General features: G+C 37.3%; 1 long non-coding RNA gene across 1 annotated transcript; it reads left to right on the top strand.

The window, feature by feature from the left end:
• The first annotated feature begins 4,605 nt into the window (after positions 1–4,605).
• LOC117294494 lies at positions 4,606–9,939 on the top strand. The gene is made up of 3 exons (XR_004519541.1): positions 4,606–4,649; positions 8,774–8,864; positions 9,804–9,939. It is a non-coding gene; the product is annotated as an uncharacterized LOC117294494 (long non-coding RNA).
• Positions 9,940–13,862: the final 3,923 nt, after the last annotated feature.

The raw sequence follows: 13,862 nt of genomic DNA, 5'->3' as shown, positions 1-13,862 counted from the left end.
GAGACTCGAAACAGTCTCAGTTGATTTGAAATTCACTGTTTTCTTAAAAATCCTATCTCTAAATAATCAGGCTGGTAAAATATCAACTTAGCAAATGAGTTTTCTATCAAACACAGCCAATACTTACGTAAAATTTTAGGATGACTAGTGAAACTTGTCAAAAGGTTAACAAATTTTATATAAGTGTTGGCAGTGTTTAATAGAAAATTCATTTCCTAAGCTGTAGTAAAAAGTTTTCTTAAAATCTGCCCAAGTTGTTTATTCTACAAAGTTGTGTTGGCTGTGCATCAGTTTTCAAAGTACAGAAAAGTGTTCTTTGTTTCTGATAATGACTGGTCTTGAACACACACTCTGCTGATCAGAATCACCAGAGCTTGAGTTTGGTACTCTTTAATATCCGCTGGACCATAACATGCCACTTATTTTCCAACAAATAGAGACCTCATGAAAATGGGGATAATTGTTTGATACACTTTTAAGAGAAAATTGACATACGTAGTCATCAGAAACCCAAAACAAATGGGGCCGTACGTTCTAAAAAGGAATGTCTGTGGGCAAGTCAAAAGGTCAAATTCAATGTTGTTCTGAATGGATATCGGCAAAATTCAGAATTTTTATGAATGGAAAATGAGTGGAGTACAGAACTAAACTGACATTGGAGCACTTCTTTAAAACATCAGACATTTGTCATGGTGAGTTGTAATAGGCCTTTATATTTCAAGGGGTAGCTCTGAAGAGAAGAAAAAAACATAAAGTCAACTGGATTGCACTGAGATTAAGAAAAGCTTTGTACCTTGGTCCTGTGGTTGGTTTGACCCCTAGGCTTTTAGGATTGGACTACCTGCCCCAAGATCTTGTGGTTAGTCCACTTTATTTACTCTCAGATATAAGTTATCAAGTTTGGCTCCCATTAACATAGCATGGAAGTGTTAGATTGCCCAACCTCTAACAGAGCCATGATTGTTTTCTGTCTGCAAGGACAGTGGTTCAGGTTTCACAACTAGGGGAAAACTTCCCACGCTCTCAGAAAAGTGGCTGCACTCATGACTCAAGTTTAAAGTGGTTTTGTATGAGATAAGAAAATGGAAGTTCCAGTCCAGAGCTGTATGATGAAATTGTTGAAATTTCTAATGTTAGTCTAGACTTGTGGACAAGTTGTTAATGGTCCCACGCGGTGAGATAGTCAAGTTGGGGCGGTGCTTTGGCGAGATCACTGCTCTCTCACGAACTGCTGGTTGCCGACTTCTACTCCCCATTAACGACCGAAGTTGTGACAGCAGTAGTAGAATACCGCAGGGAGAGTTGGAACGCTATCACCACGTTAGACATTTAACGACTTGTCCACAAGTCTAGTGTGAGTCAAGACTCTGTTTTGCTCTGCTGATGGTCAGGAGCGGCTTTGAATTAGAAATTCACTTGCAGAAACTGTCTGCTTACAGACTTTAAACAGAATTGCTCTACTTCATGAGGCTTTGTTCTTTGTTTTGTTTTTTATGTGTTCTCAGTAGTCAATATTTATCAGTTGTTTAAAGAAAAAAGGACTTAAATTGACAATGATCCCCTGTGGTTACTTACTTGGTATTTTAACTGAATCTCACAGGCAAAAATATTGACAAAACTAGAAGTGATGTCAGCTTGTCATCTGGGCTGGAAAGCTCAGTTGGTAAAGCGCCGGCGTGTTATTCTCAAGGTTGCTGGGTCAAGTCCTGCTCTCATAAATTGTCTTTGTTCCACATGAAATTATTTAGTATTTGTGTTTGATAATTTAATTGTGTGTTTCTACATGAGATATAATCCGTATGCTCAAACTAAAAGTGTGATCAACTCAGTTGGAAATAATGACCTTTGTTGTTAGGGCCCTCCATTTTGTTCTTTCATCAACTCCACATGACAACTCATCATGTAGGATAGCATCATGTACACGTAGGGTAACACTACTGTAGTATTTTATTAGAGTCAGCACAACTTGATGTCTTTGCTCACTTATTTTTTATTAGATACTTCATTCATAAATACTCCAGACAGTTTAGGCAGTCCTATTGGTTGAGTAGATGTCACATGATCATATTTAGTCTTTTAAATATGATCACAAAACCTTGCATGGTCATAGAATGCAATAATACAGGACCTCACCCTCAGCTTGGCCCTTTACCACAGCTGCAGGTTGTAAACACCCATTTTACGGTTCCGGTAGACTAATCTTAGATTTTACTTAAAAAAAAAAAAATGTTCCCTTGTGGTCCCAGGACTAGACGTAGACGTGGACAAGAAAACGCTTTCTTTTTTGGTTATTACTAATCCCTATTCCTTGCATGCAACTCAGGGGGACTTAACCTTGGTGATCCAAGAGAGTAAGATGCCCCCATCTTGTGTTCTTTCACCAACTCTGCATGACAACTCACTGATGTAGAGTTAGCTATGAATAGATCTGTTTAGTCCTAGAATCAAATCCTCCCAAATGAGGTATTAGGCAGGATTTAGGTGGACTAGTACCCCCCCCCCCCTCTTTCTTCAGTGATAGTTTGGTTTAATGATGTTTCCATATGAACGCCTGCCATCTAGGGCCCAATTAAAAATGTTGCTTAACAATTTGGTACTGAGCAAAAGTTAGTGGGAAACCAGTCACATACGCTACACGCAGATTGGTTTCGGGCTTGTTACCTTATTTCATCCAGTAGGCCCAAGGACAAATTGTTTTTGTGCTTAGCAACTCAGCAAAAGTTAGCGGAATACCAGGCATATGCTACATGTATTTTGGCCTACTTCCTTATTCCAGTTGGCCTAAGTAGAATTGTATTTGTGCTCAGCTACTTACTGAGCTCTATGGAGTCTGGCTTTGTTAAGTAAGGATGACGTATTAGATACTGACCTGCAGTGAAACAAGTGTTCATTGCACTTCTGGCTCCAAAGGGATTGTTCATTATGCAAAACTAAGGGCCAGACGGTTTTCCAAATGTACTTTTGTACCTAGGGTACATGTAGACTAGTTGTCAGAGTTAGAGAAACATTATATTTTCAGATCCAAATAGTGTAAATCAACTCAGTTTTTACTTTAACAACTCACACGCACTCAATATTTTTTGAAATATTTATTTAGCACACTTGGCTCTCTCAAAGACCTCTTGTCCGCTACAGTTGCCAATTTTTGGCCGAAAGACTTCAATATTGTTAAGCACTGTTTTCCACAGGCTATAGTAGTTGGATGGGCTTCAGATAGGGGTTTCTTGTATTGCATTGTTAGTCCTATTGTTGTGTGAGATAAATTTACTTTTTATTTTTGTACATTTACAGCATTGAGGCTTTATTTATACACTATCTATCTTAAAATCAGACTCTATTCAGAATTTATGGGGGGTTTTGTGGTTGTATTTTTTAAAGATGTAATTGGGGTAGTCTGTTTGCTTGGGTTATGGGTCTGTTTGTTTGTTTGTCTGTCTGTCTGTTTGTCTGTCTTGTTAAGCCTCATGAATGTAAACACTGCTTGGAAAGGAGCCTTCTTCTCTGACCTGTATTTAATCAATCCACCAATAACATTATTTTTCATTTAAAATGCATGAACACTGAAAAATAGGCAATTCTAGTATCAACTTTATAATTGGTATGCTTTCAACTAAAATTGAACAATGATGTGTGTTATTTTGACCAATCTTGTAAAAAGCCTTTAACACTATATAAAAACCATGCCAATTGTTCTTCCACTTTCTGTATTCCTTCCAGATGAGTTGTATCCATGGGTGTAGCTGCAAGTTGTTATTACTAGTAAGACTATATAAGCTTGTGATTTGTTGTCTTTTGTACATTTTCAAATACCTATATACGTATTCTGTCATTTATTATCAATTGTATGTACTTTTATATTGTATGAAGCTTACAAACCAAAAATACCCTGATTATCAACGTACTCTCTTTAGTAAAAGACGTTTCTTTTCTTGAAACGGTGCTAGTGTATTATTTTTTTATGGTTTAAAAATTGCCCCCCTTTTTTTATTGCACATGGAGCAAGTTTTTTGTGATTTGGATCATTAAAGAAAAAATAACAAACGTATTAAGATTTCTTCGCAAGCTGTAAGTATTGTTTTGCTTTGATTATAATTTAAAATCAACATAGAACGATGAAGCTTTCTGAAGTCATTGGAAGCTCATGAGGAATTACTATGAAAAATGTGTTGAAGGTTTCAAAGAAATATGAAGACTTGTGCATTTTTGGAAGTCCTGTAATTTTAAGTTTATGACTCATGACTATTCATGACTTGCCAGATCAGGGGCGGGGGGGGGGGGGGTGTTGCAGCTGATAAAGATCTTGTGCAGTCTGAGATGTGTAAGGGTGTCCTTTGTTTTAGGAAGTACTACAAAAACATCCAAAGGAATGAGTAGCAAGGCTTACCCCCTTGTAATTTTGGCTGGAAAAATGACATAAAACATTCAAAGAAACAAGCAGGGTCAACTCAAGTGCAAACCAGCTGTCAAGTCATGAATAATCATGAGTCGACGTCAAGATTTAGATGGACAGGGTACCAGTGTAGCTGACCACGTGACATAATATAATCATTGCAAGAGTTGCGGTTTGGGCACCAACCGGCGTCTCTCTTCCTTTCGAGAAAATTTCACGACGTCGACAAGAACCCAAATTTTTCACTCCGTTCTTTTCGGTAAGTTTCTCCACTTTATCGAAACAGTTCCGGGCAAAAAGCATTTTAAAATTCGTACGGTGAGTTTCTTATTATCTTGGTGGAATTTTTTTTTGGAAAATGTGTATTTTTTGATGAAAAATCTGTACTTTTACTGTCGGGATTTCCAGGGGCGCCGATTTTGCAAAACCACGAGGTCCGGAAGGGGCGTGGTGCTAGGGCATGTTGGGCATTTTGGCCGAGTGGGCCGTTAGTCGTCCATTTCCGACAGGCCGCTTTTTTTCCCCTCGGGGTTTGGGGGGGGGGGCTTAACAACCTCAAATGGTCGGGAAATTGCTTCACCTTTCCTCTCTTGACAGATATTGTGCAATTCACCTCCTTTTGATGTCTGTTTATGAGAAGTTCTTTCATTCAGTAAAAAAAAAGTGTATAAGTAGTGACAGGATACAGAAATCTTTCCTCTGGAAAACTTACCGTATATATTTTGTTGATTAAAAAAAAGAGAGATTTGACCTCATCGAAATGTCGACCCACCCCCAAATTTTTACGGGTTGTGGTTGCGATGCGTGCCACTGATGAAGTGATTGGCCAACATGTTCTTGAACTTAAATACCAAACAAAACACAAAGTTTGACTCAGTTTTGTACAATTTATTCAAGATACAACAAACAAATATACTTATTTCGAAAAATAATTTAAAAAATCAACAAAACAAATTTAGTTTAAAATAAATACATGCATTGTATGCTACATAATTTCAGTAGAAAACAAATAACTTTTGTAATGGAAACAATGGCCAAATTTTTGAACTTAGACCTGGCGCAACTAGGGTTTGCATACCCGACCCAAACAAATGAGGTGTCAAACATTTTGCCATGCATTTTAAGCCTCAATAATTAATGGCCCAAACTTTAGAAAGCTGCTGGACTTACCCATTGTGATTTTTATCAATTTAAGGCCCAAATTTGATAAGACTGTTGGACTTATTACCCCCTTGTGATTTTTTCAATTTTAGGCTGAACAATTTTTGAGTTTAAGCCCAAGTTTTATAAAACTGCTTGACGTACTCTACCCCTTGTTTAATGTATACACTTCCACAAATCAATATTAAATGAAATCCTCGTTAATGGAAGATCTAATACTTTTGTCACGACCTGTTCCAAAAAAGGCCTTCCTCTTAAATAAAACAGAATGTGTGTCAAATTTCTGCTGACACAAACCTCAATCAATTAAAAGAAACTATTTGTCGCGATTACTCGATCTTGGAAGTACTTAATATTTACAATTACAGAAATCCAAAAACCCACAGCTCAAGAGCATTCACTGCTATAAGCTTGGTACATCTTTTTGTCAACGAGAAAAGCAATGTTCTGCTATAAACTTGGGGCAGATTTTACTCCCAAAAGTTATTTACAACTTCCTTTAAAGGAGTGACACTGGCGTTGATAAATACACACCTTTAATATATAGTATTACAGGTTTATGGTCACTCAAAAGTCAGAGATTATAATAAGTGTCTTTCGCATAAATATATCTCACAATGTGTAAATTATTTAGCTAAATTATACAATAAAAGCAAAGAAACAGTCCCACCGGATTATAGGCTTCCACTTACCACTCCAAAAAGATAAGCTAGCAAATCCCAGCTTCCTCACAGTACCATCTCAGATTTAACGTGTTGTGGTTCGAGTCGCTGCGAAACCATTCACAAAGTTCATATCACACAGTTTTCAAAAGCTGTTGCGCCCTCTGCTGCTCATGTAGCAACCCAATTCATTGGACCTGGGACGACACTCAGACTTAGTTTCCAAAACACTCGCACCCAGGGGTGAAAACCATCTATTTGTTGGGAAAAGTAAACCACAATCTTCTAACAAATTTGTCCAACAAATGAATAATATACTGCTCAAGAACCTTCAATTAATTTCCTTACACACAAATTGATGAACCTTTTCAAAGTCCAAAACACTAGAGAATTAAATGAACACGCGGATAACTTTCCGTATGGCGCCACCACTTTTTCACTCATTTTTACAAAAAGGGATATATCAATCAGGTAAATTAGATACTATATTATTTTATTTCGAATGAAAAAGTGGTGGCGCCATACGGAAACTTTTCCGAACACGCCTCTGGAATAAGCATTAAAAGTAGCCATGAATTGCATTTTCCAAACTACATTGATTTAAACTAAACTTCTTCCTGGGAAAAAAAAATAGCACCATGCACTTGATTTTTTGAAATGCAGAAGCCTAATATAAAATTAACTTGCAGTTTCCATAATAGTGAAGCTCTTGAAGTCCAGCTCTCAAAATTGTTGTCTCATCACTCCAAGGAATTTTCCTTAAAATATATAGCAGCCTGAAAATCTGCTCATCACATATGTTTGCAGAGACCAACACCCAGTGCAATTTTTCTGCCACTTGTTCCACAATGATCACATCCTCTCTCTATCTAAAACGCTGCTAGAATGACCTCCCTCTATCCAACACACAGCTAGCATGGACTCACTCTCCTTGACCGCACCCATCTACACAACATACCTCACAATTCCACCCATTAAAAACTTCATACTTGACCGGACACTGAATGCCCTAAGGAATTTCTGGGGGGTAACTAACCACTGCAGACCCATATAACAAAGACACTGAATAACTACCTTCTGGCCCTGCCTAACTGATAGAATATTCACAGTGAACTTTAACTAAACTCACAGCTACTGAGGAGGGAAATACTAAATTCACATGTCTCCATGAGGTTAAATTCTGACAATGCCCAAGTGAGATTGTTATATACTTGCCATTCATAATTTTCAGCTAAGTTTTCCAATATTGTTGAAGTTTTTGGAATAAAAATAATGTGTAAGTTTTTGACTCAAACATTGATGTCTGGATTTTAAAGAATCAAACTTAAATCTTAAAGTTTTGAAATATTGTTTTTAAACAAAAATCAATCTCTCTGTCACTGGTTCCAGTTGAATGAGCTTTAACAATGAAAACCTAAACTCCGTTTTTCAAAGCTGTTCTGACTTGAAACTTAAATCAAACATTGCTTTGTACATGTTTATTCATATGAACAGATATACTCGAAGAGTTGATCACTGGTTCCAGTTGAATGAGCTTAAACCATAATAAACTTTAATGGCCACAACTCCTTATTGCACTGATGTCCTGACTTGAAACTTCAATCAAATATTGCTTCTTGGATGTAGCTTCATAAAAAAAGATAACATTTTTAAATTATCACTTGTTTCAGGTGAATGAGCTAAAACAATGAAATACTTAAATGGTTGTCTAAGTCTCCACTCCTTTGCCATCAGTGATCAAATGATTGTTTTTTCTGTCAGTCATTGGTTCTATATGGCGATCGCCAGCTTGTCATGGCAGCTTCGCCTGTCTACTTTCAATTTTTGGCCAAAAATTAATAAAGCTGTTGGACTTACCCCTTGTGTTTTTTTTCTTCAGGTTTAGGTCCAAATTTGTTAAAATAAAACTACTGGACTTACCCCTTTAATTGGGATCTTTTCAATTAAGACCCATATTTGATCAATCTGCTGGACACACTCCCTTGTGATTTTTTCAATTTTAGGCCTAAATTTGATAAAGCTGCTGGACTTACCCCTTGAGATTTGTTCATGAAATAGAACTAGTGCCCAGATTAAACTCATTTAGCTAGAGGCTTATCACCTTGTATAAATGCCATGCATTTTAAGCTTCAAATAATTAATGGCCCAAGTATGATAAAATTGCTGGGCTCATCCCTGGAAATTTTCAATTTTAGGCCCAAATTTGATTAAATGATTTACTCAATTTTAGGCCCAAATTTGATAAAAATGCTGGACTTACCCTTTGTGATTTACTCAATTTTAGGCCCAAATTTGATAAATCTGCTGGACTTACCCCTTGTGATTTTTTCAAAAACTGCGGGCTGACCTTTTGTGGTTCTTTCCAGATTTAGGCCCAAATTTGATAAAAGTGCCAGACTTGTCCCTTGTAATTTCCAAATTTGATGAAACTGCGGACTGACCTTTTGTGGTTCTTTCCAAATTTAGGCCCAAATTTGATAAAAGTGCCAGACTTGCCCCTTGTAATTTTTTTATTTTATATGCCAACTTATTTTGTCCTTCAAAATGTTTTTCTTTGTAGTGTTTGTCGCCATCATCATGAAGATGTCAAGAGATCACCAGTAACAAAGCTCACAATGATCTGATTATGATTTAGGCCTACAACTAAAAAGGTAAATACATAATTCTTAACAATTGTTTGAAGGATGTGTATGCAAATCAAATGGAACTAGCGCCCAGATTGAACTCATTTAGCTAAAGGGCAATCCTCGTGCAACGCCATGCATTTTAAGCTTAAAATAACTACAATTGTTTTTAACTTCACATATAAAAGTTTTATCAACTATGACCATAGACAATTAATACAGCTAACTAAGTCAAAACTGAGGTAGTTTGAAGGTCACACTGAGTGTTGTACTAGCACAAAATGTGTCATAAAAGTGAGGTCTGATTTATAAACAATACACCATCCAAAAATTGGGCTGATTTATAATAGTGGCTGTATTTCGATTAAGACTTGGGGTGTGTTGGGGGGGGGGGGGTGTCTGTATCATCTCCCCCCCCCCCAAATCCCAGAATGCTTTAATTTCCATTTAGCCAAATACCCAAACAGAATGATAAACTATGGTGCAACCTGTCTTGTCTGCCACGTTTTGGAACTGGGGATAAGGCAATAAGGGTGCATTGTTCCTGCTACTTTCTGTCCCTCTTTTAATGGGTGAAAAGTGTAACACCACAGGGGCATGCCTGTGCAAGATACGCAAAGAAATATCCAGGTGGTTATTTACGTCACCATAAGCTTCTCTTCATCCCACGGGTAAATAGGTACCTGTGAGGGCAGAGTTGGTTCTTGTGATTGATTAACTTACATATGTGGGGGCACAGACTGTATCCTCTGCAGGGAGCTGAGATGGTTAAGGAATGATTTAAGGCCCAGTGATCAGGGGTAATAATGTTGGAGCGTCACTGCGTTACAGACCTGAGCACTATAGGAAGCCACCATTATTGTTTTAATAACATAAAGAGGTGGTCTAAATTACCCATGCAAGAGTTTTGATGACAAAATATTGGCTTACAATTACAATATTCTATCTGTTAACTTGAACTTTCAGGGCCAGTAATTCCTGAAACCAAGTACAGATGGAGTCTCCCCTACCGACACAGTGAAGGCTGCAGGGTATAAAGGAGATCAACTGCCTTGGAAAACATCAGTATCATCAAGACATCTTAGCAGCTCATCTGAGGATCATAAATGAACAAAAGTAAGATGTACTTTTAAGATGAGTAAAGCCCGGTTCATTATTCCTGCGAATGCGAATGCAAAGCGAATGTTGACGTCACAAATTCTCAACAAATAGTTTGCAGCGGTTCAAATCTAATTAACTCACTTGTGAACATTGTGGCAAAAGAGGGTTCTGACAACAAATTCGCATCGCATTCGCAGGAAGTATGACCAGGCTTTACATGTATTGATATTTGATGCTTTACATGTAGTGGGTTGTTTTGGTGTTGATATTTGATGCTTTACATGTAGTGAGTTGTTGGGATAGCTCACTATACCGTTGGCATCTTGTAAATAAGTACACCATTGCAAGCAAGCAAGCATATACGCGTTATTTTTTTGCGCTAACTTTGTGGTGCGTGCTGATCGAAATAAATGGTGGTGCCTGCGATCCAAATAAATGGTGGTGCCTGCGGATCGAAATAAATGGTGGTGCGTGCGGATAAAAACGGTACAGCACGGACGATTTTGAATAAGACTAAAGGGACCTGGACACGTGCACGTGGCATGTGGGGTCCTACTTCCGGCTCGGGCCACTGGGTGGTTGATCTTAAAGGTGCATTCGGGCTCCTCATCTGCTAGGATGGTGCCGGTGTTATCACAAATGGTTGACCAACGGAAGTAGTCCCTAAGTTCTTTAATAAAAACGGTACAGCACGGACGATTTTGAATAAGACTAAAGGGACCTGGACACGTGCACGTGGCATGTGGGGTCCTACTTCCGGCTCGGGCCACTGGGTGGTTGATCTTAAAGGTGCATTCGGGCTCCTCATCTGCTAGGATGGTGCCGGTGTTATCACAAATGGTTGACCAACGGAAGTAGTCCCTAAGTTCTTTCCAACTAGGGACCGCGCTAGTACAGTAGGGGACTGTCCCTCCTTCTGGGACGGCGGACCGGACCCATCCGACAGGATGGTGCAAAGGCCCTGTATCTGGAAACCGTGTGGGGCTGGTATCCTGGGACCTTCACGTGGTAGCCCTGTTCTAGACGAACCTTACCAGGATAAATAGGCCAAATTTGAAACTGAAATATATTGCTTGTATTGGTGTACGTAACTACAAGAATGCCTACAATTGTATTTTGTTCAATCAGATTATTAACACAAGACTAATGCAAGAATAAATGCTTTTGTTTTACATGTGAACCAACTGCGAGGTGGCGTAACAACTGCATCTCCTCAGGACCGATTGTCATCCATGAAACAGCACCAAAGTCGACCGTGTCAAGCGAGGCCTTAATGAACGAACCCAGGGAGATTCAAGCTCAACAGAATGGAAGGCTTACACCTTTTGTAGCCTCAGGACTATGAACATATTGCATATTTATCAAATATTTCTCAAAAAATCAATAAGGCTGTAAAATAATGCCTTGTAAATTTATCAAATTATCTGCCCGAAAATTTTTCTGCAAGACTATATATAGCGTCTTTACCCAATTTTGCTCAAAATTGCGTAGTTATGCAATTTTGCTATCAAATTTTGCTCAAATTGCGTTTTTAACCAACTTTGCTCAAGTTTGCCCAAAAGTCGGCCTTGCCCTGTCATTTCATCAAATTTTGCTCTAATTTTGCCCAAAAATTCCACAAGACTATATTAGCCTTGCGTATTTGTCCATTTTTGTTTAAAAAATTCCACAAGACTATAGCCTTGCGTTTTTATCAAATGTTGCTCAAATTTTGCCCAAAAATCCCACAAGACTATATAATGCCTTGCGTCTTTATCAAACTTTGCTTAAAAGTTCCAAAAGACTATAGCTTTCCGTTTTTATCCAATTTTGCTCAAATTTTGCCCAAAAATTCCTTGCGTTTGTATCCAACTTTGCTCAAATTTTGCCCAAAAATTCCACAAGACTATAGCCTTGCGTTATCAAATCTTGCCCAAAAATTCCACAAGACTATAGCCTTGCGTTTTTATTCAACTTTGCTCAAATTTTGCCCAAAAATTCCACAAGACTATAGCCTTGCTTTTTTTAAAATCTTGCCCAAAAATTCCACAATACTATAGCCTTGACTTTTTATCAACTTTGCCAAAAAATTCCTTGCGTTTTTATCCAACTTTGCTCAAATTTTGCCCAAAAATTCCACAAGACTATAGCCTTGCGTTTTTATCCAATATTGCCCATTTTTTTTTTCTTTTTTCAAAAATTCTACAAGACTATAGCCTTGCGTATTTATAAAATCTTGCAAAAAATTCCACAAGACTTGCGTTTTTATCCAATATTGCCAATTTTTTTTTTTTTCCCAAAAATTCCACAAGACTATAGCCTTGCGTTTTTATCCAACTTTGCTCTAACTTTGCCAAAAAATTCCTTGCATTTGTATCCAACTTTGCTCAAATTTTCCCAAAAATTCCACAAGACTATAGCCTTGCGTTTTTATCCAACTTTGCTCAAATTTTGCCCAAACATTCCTTGCGTTTGTATCCAACTTTGCTCAAATTTTGCCCAAAAATTCCACAAGACTATATATAGCCTTGCGTTTTTATCCAATATTGCACATTTTTTTTTTTTTTTTTTTTCAAAAATTCTACAAGACTATAGCCTTGCGTATTTATAAAATCTTGCAAAAATCCCACAAGACTATAGCCTTGCGTTTTTATCCAATTTTGCCCAAAAATTCTACAAGACATAGCCTTGCGTTTTTATCAAATTTTGCCCAAAAATTCCACAAGACTATATATATAGCCTTGCGTTTTTACCCATTTTGCTCAAATTTTGCACAAAAACTCCACAAGCCTTGCGTTTGTATCCAATATTGCCCATTTTTTTTTTTTTTTTTTTTTTTTCAAAATTCTACAAGAATTGCGTCTTTATCAAATCTTGCCAAAAATTCCACAAGACATAGCCTTGCGTTTTTATCCAATATTGCCCATTTTTTTTTTTTTTTTTCAAAAAATTCTACAAGACTATAGCCTTGCGTCTATTGCGTTTTTATCAATTTTTGCCCAAAAATTCCACAAGACTATTATAGCCTTGCGTTTTTATCCAATATTGCCCATTTTTTTTTTTTTTTTTCAAAAAATTCTACAAGACTATAGCCTTGCGTCTATATGAAATCTTGCCAAAATTCCACAAGACTTGCACTTTTATCCAATATTGCCCATTTTTTTTTTTTTTTTCAAAAAATTCCACAAGACTATTATAGCCTTGCGTTTTTATCCAACTTTGCTCATGTCAAATCTTGCCCGAAAATTCCACAAGACTATAGCCTTGCGTTTTTATCCAACTTTGCCAAAAAATTCCTTGCGTTTTTATCCAACTTTGCTCAAATTTTTCCCCAAAATTCTACAAGACTATAGCCTTGCGTTTTTATCAAATTTTTCCCAAAAATTCCACAAGACTTATATAGCCTTGCGTCTTTTTAAATCTTGCCCAAAAATTCCACAAGACTATAGCCTTGCGTTTTTATCCAACTTTACTCGAACTTTGCCCAAAAAATCCCCCAAAAATTCCTTGCGTTTTTATCCAACTTTGCTCAAATAAGCCTTGCGCTTCATCAAATCTTGCCCAAAAATTCCACAAGCCTTGTGTTTTTATCCAACTTTGCTCAAATTTTTCCCTTAAATTCCGCTATATAGCCTTGCGTTTTTATCCAACTTTGCTCAAATTTTGCCCCCAAAATCCTTGCGTTTTTATCCAACTTTGCTCAAAAAATTTTGACCAAAAATTCCACAAGACTATAGCCTTATGTACTTCTCCAATTTTGCCTAAAATGTTGCCATTCGTCTTTATAAAATTGTGAATGTTATTCTATAATTATGTTCAAGAATAAAGACTGTTGCTATTTACGGACAAGTCAACTACTAGTTGATTCGTCTGAACTCGAAACTGTTGTCTCATTTTTTGTTTCATTTTCCACTTGGCCGCCATGTTTTCCCACAATGCAATAAA

This window comes from Asterias rubens, chromosome 9 (assembly GCF_902459465.1).
Source record: "Asterias rubens chromosome 9, eAstRub1.3, whole genome shotgun sequence".
Classification (NCBI taxonomy): domain Eukaryota; kingdom Metazoa; phylum Echinodermata; class Asteroidea; order Forcipulatida; family Asteriidae; genus Asterias; species Asterias rubens.
Note: the sequence above shows the minus strand (reverse complement) of the source record. Positions and strands in the feature narration are given on the sequence as shown.